The 7,355-nt window shown below is 42.7% G+C and overlaps 1 protein-coding gene across 2 annotated transcripts in view; it reads right to left on the bottom strand.

Annotated features, from left to right (window-relative positions):
* Nucleotides 1-7,355, bottom strand: part of grb10b (growth factor receptor-bound protein 10b) — a 59,822-nt gene that overhangs the window by 24,499 nt on the left and 27,968 nt on the right. The gene's annotated exons all lie outside the window — the stretch shown is intronic.

Here is a 7,355-nt window from a genome sequence, read left to right as displayed (position 1 = left end):
AGAGAGAGAGAGAGAGAGAGAGAGAGAGAGAGAGAGAGAGAGAGAGACGCAGTCTCCATGACCTACATGGGTCTAACAGCTCTGTTCAGCTTTGGCCAGATGAAATACCCACAGGCAGCAACACATTGCTCTCTTTGTGAAACACATGGACACACAGAGGACACATGCGTACATAGGTGTGCACACAAAAAAACGTATAAATTAAATAGTTTTAGGATCAATATTTCTTGGAATAGTCAGTAGTTTGCCCAGGATGGATAATTGCAAAAGCTCTCACATTGGCTATTGTGAAAATCTAAGATATAGAGACAGAGACAGAGGAGAGAGCTAACACCATCAGGGATTCCCATTAGCTGCAGGAGTAATGGGATCTCGCCCTATGAGCTGGGTGAAAGTTGTGGCTTCTAATCTTACACTGCCTGCCTTCTGGGACTCAGAGTGACGGATGTACCATTAAAGGTGCATCATCCCCACAGCCTCGGTGGTCCAGACATTATCTAGCAAAATTCAATACAGAAATGAATTCAGCAGATAATCAATTACTAACCCTTTTCTAATATTTAAGGATCCCCTCTTTAATCTATCACCAGAACATGAACTTTGATGACATAATTGGATGTTGGGGTAAAAAGGGAGCTAATGTAAGCTAATGTCTACTGTATCTGCCTGACAGTCTGCCAGTTGGCTGGCATTATTCAGACTTATTTGGGACTCTACCTGCTCTCGCTTGGTTTCCTGTGATGATACTCTGAAACAAGGTTGGAATCGCAGGGAAAATGGGCAGTTTAAGATCAGAAGTGCTGTTTAGTCACAACGTCTGCCGTGCACAAACTCAGTCGCTGACCCGGTCAAAGTTCTTTTCACAGCTTCACTACACTCAAAATACACCGTGTCTTTATTTTTAGACATTTTTAGATATTCTTGGAGCACATCCTTTGGCAGCTGATACATTTTTTTCTTGTAAGGCTTTACTTTTCTTTCTAGCACACCGATGTCTTTGTCCCCATGCTCCCTCGGTGCTTGTATTACGGAGCAGCCTAGCTCTCAGATGTCTATTAGAAATCAATCGTCGCTGAGCATTTTATCAGCAACAACATGTGTTTTTTATGCATAATCTCTACAGCTGGAATGTATTTAAGACTTTATGTGTATGTATTGCTATTTTTTCATTGGCTCAGGGCTGTGATGCAGGTGTTCAATGTAATGCAGTTTTCTGTAGGCAGTGGATGTAAGCTGCAGATGGCTTAGTGGTTGCAGTGACACTGACCTATTTTTACTGGAAGCGTGTACATAAATTTAGCATGTAATAGGATGATTTTAAACCAAACAGTTTGTGTCTATACACACAAGTGGGATACTTCTCGTCCATAAAATAAGTTCCTCTTGGATAGTCTTGGTTTTGGTCAGACTTGAGTATTTGTGAATGTCTAGCTCATGGTGCATTATTTAAGCACTTCCCTTAGTAATATACCAATGCATATTTAACTTAACTACAAAGTCTTTGTGCAAAAGGAATAATATGGTGATCTGTTCCCAAGTGGCTTTGTCCAGTGCCAATTTTAAACTCAGACTAATCTTGCCAGCCAGCCTACCTTAATATTGAACAACAGGCCATGTGTACGTGTGTGTGCCTGTGTATATGTGTGTGCCTGTTTGTGTGCGTGTGTATGTTAGTGTGGCAGTAGCAGGTCGAGGCATGTTTCCATTTAGCAGTGGGGGATAAATATGGCCCTGACACATGAGATGTCCCAGACTCGACCATAACCTGCCTGTCTCTTCTCCAGGTAGCGTTAGTTCAACAGCAGCCAAATAATTTGTACTTCACAGAACCAAATGCTACAAATCCACTCCATCACCCAAAGCAGTTTGTGTGTACGTTGAAATGTAAGTGTCTGCTTGAGAAAGAGAAAGAGAGCAGGGACATGTATGCTGACAAAGGGTCACCGCCTGCATGCTCTCTTTACCTTTGCAACAAAGAGCGTCAGATAACATGCAAGTGTGTGTGTGTGTGTGTGTGTGTGTGTGTGTCTTGGGCTCAGGGACTAGATGTAATGCTAGGAATAATGAGGCCAGCAGGCAGGCAGGCATGCATCGAATATACACACATGGATGCACGCACGCACAAGCTCAATAAAACATCCAGTTTGAGCGCATTATTTATATTCACATCAGTTACAAATAATCACAAAGACATAAACAATCCAAGTGGCATAAACAGTGCAAATCACACACACGCACACACACAGAGACAAACACACCGCAAACATATAAACGTGGCTTTATGCAATACAAGTGTTTGTATGTGTGTGTCCCGTATTTCACTTTAAGACCCATTTAAAAGCGGGCTGGCTGCTGGAAGAGTGAACCAGCAGATTTCTGGCACTGCGTCATCTTTGATCTCGGCACAGTGCGGCCTGCAGAACACATCAGCGCCACAATGAGAAGCAGATCACAGACACACACACACATAAACATACTGCCTAAAGCTCTCACAGATGCACACACATAAGTATCCCTGCTTGTAAAGACAAACATACATACATTAGGCGCACGCTTACACACACACACACACACACACACACACACACACACACGATGCACGAAACCGAACCTCCTCCCCAACACACCCTTACTTCTAAATACACACTCTCGCGCACGCGCCCACAGACGGTCCCACACCATGAAGCCAACAGTTTGGGCATCGACAGCATTCCATTCTGCTTTTCCTTTGACAGTGGAAAAATCTGCCCTTTGACCCGGAGTATTTCCAACATTGAGGAACGAGGCGGCAGCTGAGGAATGCCATGCTTCAGCGCTAACGGAGTGAGAGGAGGGATGGAGAGACACCGGTTGTTTTCTACTTTTAATCCTATTGCCTTTTGTTCAGCAACCTGAACGGCCACTTCAAGTATTGATTTGTGTAAAACTGTTTTCTTAAATTGGTAATCAATCGGTAGAAGCGAAGTTTATACTTTTCAGACATTACGAGGCAATATCCAAGTTACCAAATCAACCTCATAATATGTCAGTGTTTTATTTAGTATTTGACCAAAATATCAATTACTTCAGGTATAAATTTGCATTTTAACCGCAATGCCTCACATTTTCCCACTCAGCACACAGAAGCATACATAGACTGGGAACATGTTGAAAAACTTTCCCTCATATTGTATTAGAATTTGGTTACTTATTACGTTACAGGTTTCTTTTAGCTGGGGCGGACTATATGAGTGGGTGTATGCAACATTCATACACCCAATATTCTGCAGCATATGAATAGCCATGATAATTATATTTTTTGTGTCTAATCAGCAGCTTGTACGATGCCGAGATGCAAAAAAAGACAGTATGCTGTCTGATCACTGCATCACACCTTCCTCGTTACGTCTTTCTTTCCAGAGTGCGTAATTGGTTGTGGTACTACCCGATTTACTACAGTTCCAGTCTTACACAAGACTGTCGCATGATTTCTACAAGCTGACATGGAGGCTGCCAACATCATGAAGTCATCATTTTAAATTATACTTTGGTACAGTACAAAGATACTGTGATACTTTTTTGATAAGTGGGTGTCACAGCTTTGAAGTCTGGAGAGAGAGAGAGAGAGCGAGAGGTGAGGAAAAGTGAGATGAGGGGGAAGAGTGATCAGCATCACCATCATTAGAGCAAATGTTAATGATCCCTTCAGGGATACTGTGGCTCAGCAGGTTCCAAGAATACAACCCAGATAGCAAGTAGGCAGGAAAGGATACTAAGGAAACAAGTAATCTCACCTGCAGAACATAATGAAAATACAGAAAGCAAGGTTATTCGACAGATTTATATTATATACAGTAAGTATTACAATTAAGTGATGGAAGAAACACACATAAGCCCCTGCAAACAAGACGCAGTTAGTATGAGCCACGTTCAAAAGATGATCTCTCCACATGTTGCTTCCATCTCTAAATCTCGTTACTATAAATAGATGCAAAATGAAATAACCCGAAACATTTTGCATACAATGCTTAGCCAACTCCTACTGAAGAGTAACAACAAGTCATTATTTTGTTGATGCTAGACCGATGCAAGCAAGTTTGCATAAACCTGTGTGATATAAAAAAAGCTTGTGCAACTAGACAACGACGCCGGCACTGAACACCAACAGCTCATGCGCTAACGTTATTAGTGCCAACCCAGCCTCCACTGCTTGTCTGGCACCATGTGCTATTTTAGGCCTCTTACTTCATCATGTGTGAATAAGAATTCATCTAGTGAGCTAATTTGTCCGAGGACACGATGCACGGTGCTCATTCCTTCCTACGATCAACAGGAATGTTGGCTGAACTAAGAGTCCTGAGCAAAGGACAGAAGGATGACAGAGGAAGAGAGAGAGAGTTAAACACAGTCCAAGACACACAGAAATAAGACAGCCCGATAGAAAGATAATGAAACACAGACTAGAGAGGCAGAGACAGGAAGTGGGGATCCTGCCATACAATAGATAGAGCACAGTGAGCTACAGGACATCCAGTCCAAGTACAGTAAATCCAGCAAAATCTGGAAACCCAGTGATCAAATCAGAGTTCCCACACGAGAAGGACTGGGGCAGCTATGGGAACACAGTGTCCAAGTGAGCACATAACAGCACTCTCTATTGCACTACTGAGGACAGACTGTCAAGAACCTAGACCGAGAAAATGAATGGATATACAAGCTAACTGCCTCGCATTCAAGGCTTCTTGTAGGGTTTTCCATTGCACGACACAGGCTAAGCTTCAAGTATTTATTTTAAGTGTGGCACGGTTGTAATACCTGCTTTTTGCCCAGTCCAAAGCTCCAATGTATGGAGTTTTAACATTCAATCAAGCCCATATTTTGTATTTGTAGTAATCCTTAGCAGGCACAGGAAGTCAGTTTCTCGAAGGATATGTGCCCATCTGTGCACACTTTCACACATACCACACTGGACTGGTGCCAGTGCTCATAGATGGCAGCTTCCTAGTTCGATGTTCTTAATCATCCTGCAGCTCCCACATTAACCAAATGTATTCTTTGGCACACAGACAGACAGACACACACACACAGACAGACACACACACACACACACACACACACACACACACACACACACACCTGCAGTAAACCTACGGCAGCATCAACTGGACAGTATGAATGACTACATTACTTTAACACTGTGCTTTATTTCTATTAATTTCAAATCCCTGAACATACCTCGTCTATATTTCACAGTTTCACCTTTTAGAATGTATAGCTGCAGAGAGGAGGACTAAGAGTGGGAACACGGAGAAAGACGGGAGGGAGAGGAGAGTGGAAGAAAGTGAGGTAATTGGGAGTCCTATGGCCATGTCAAACAGCTTCCCCAGTAATTCCTGACAGCCCAGCACTGCGTCCTCACGCCTCCTGCACAGCGGCCAAGGAGTGAGGTCAGGAGGAACAGAGGGACAGAAGTACGAGAGTCTGTCAGAAAGCGCCCGAAGGTCGGAAAATTCAGTAAACTAAACAGAGAAACTTCACACCAGCAGGCTGGCTGACTGGACTGAAGGTGTGGAGGGCAGGAAGTGGGGTAAAAACAGACAGACTGACACTGAGCGATTAAGACAGATATGGTCGGAAAGATGATGGTTAGAGGTCTAGTAGAGTGGGCAGGGTCTGGGAGCAATGATTTACCTGCCCACCATCCCACTTGTCAAACCCTTAATGGTCCACCACTCCCCCAAAATGCTGAACTACTCAAGGGAGTGTTTGCAAGAAAGCAGTGTTACCGCTATTCCACATGCCTCCAGAGCTGGACCCCAAAAGAACATGTATGTGAAGAGACGGCTCCGTGGGAAGTTTTTTTTTTTTTTCAACGGAAAGGTGCTGAAATGAATTTCCAACCACAGTGAGACATACTTTCCATTGCCATCAACAATGGATAGACACTGCCAATGCTGTAAATATTTTACTGAACACACAAAGACAAACAGGCAGACGTGAGCCCAAACACATGGATGGATGCACAGCAAACACACAAAGATAATTACATTTTCCACAGCTCTTTCTCAGCATTGTCTCCACGTTATGAAGTCTCGGTGGTCCGTGCAAAACAAAACCAGTAAAAACTTGGCATGTTTACATTTTTGTACATTCTGAGCATATGTATTTCAATGCATGATGGATAACTTCTATTTTACACTCCACGTATATTCTTATTATATTCTTATTACCTAAACTTCATCAAAAATGGTTCAAAAGCAATCTCATGTAACATGAACAAACGTCTCACTGTGAAACGAGCACTTTGCATGTAAGATACAATACAACACTGAATTATGGGTACACTTGAACAATTATTTTGAGGTCTCCTCTGTGTGACAAAAAAAACAAAAACGGAAACACTATATTTTAAAGTATACTAGGGGAACGATATATGAGCATTTTTTGTGAAGTTTAAGTGTGCAGACATGTTTTGGTTTTGAGACAAAAATCCTTTCATTCCTGCTCTTTAAAGTGTCTGCACCGCCTTTAATCCCCCAATCCACTTCCTGGTTTATACTGCACTCTTAACAGGCCGTATGGGAATTCAAAAACCAACAACATTCCTCCCCCGAGCGGGTCTACCAGTCTAATAAATTGGTTTCTGAATATTTACCAGACACGCCTGCTTTACATACATTGAGACAAAGTTATGTCACGTAGAGTAATTCAATGCAAAACTCATAACCACTTAGTAAGACATTAATCTTTGACCTCTTTACCCTATGGACTGAGATTTGCCATGCAGTGTTGAATTAATGCAGCAGCTAGTAGTTCAACATTCCTCCAAAGACAAAAACAACATCCCCTCGTGAAGACCAGAGTGAAATCTAATATTTCAAGACTTAGTCCAGCATTAACCATTTAGAGATCTACTTATGTCACAGGTGGCAATTCAAAGCCGCAACTTCCAAACTTTTAAAGCATTTACTGGATGCCATAGGTTTATCAATTCATTCAGTGATTTATGAGCTGACGCTTGAGAAGGCAGAGCAGGTCTTATTCAACTCAGACTTCCATTTTGGCAAGAAACGACTGCGGTCTAGGGTATCGTACCAGAACCGACCAGGATCTTAGCCAGGGAGAGTATTTATGAGAAATAGTCCGCCCTCACATTACTGTAAGCTGGTATGTTACTGTAACCAGCCTTGCCCCATGTGAAGAACCATTAACAGTGACGACGGGAAGACTCAGACATCCAGGAATAGACGGACCAGTCTCTAAATCGTTGTCAACAAATGAACACACCAATGCAAACAGACTCAGAGAGCTGCAGCCTTGTGTGCAGGTACACACACACACACACACACACACACACACACACACACACACACACA

The sequence above is a fragment of the Anarrhichthys ocellatus genome, unplaced genomic scaffold, assembly GCF_004355925.1.
Source record: "Anarrhichthys ocellatus isolate YVR2014 unplaced genomic scaffold, GSC_Weel_1.0 scaffold74, whole genome shotgun sequence".
Taxonomy (NCBI): domain Eukaryota; kingdom Metazoa; phylum Chordata; class Actinopteri; order Perciformes; family Anarhichadidae; genus Anarrhichthys; species Anarrhichthys ocellatus.
Note: the sequence above shows the minus strand (reverse complement) of the source record. Positions and strands in the feature narration are given on the sequence as shown.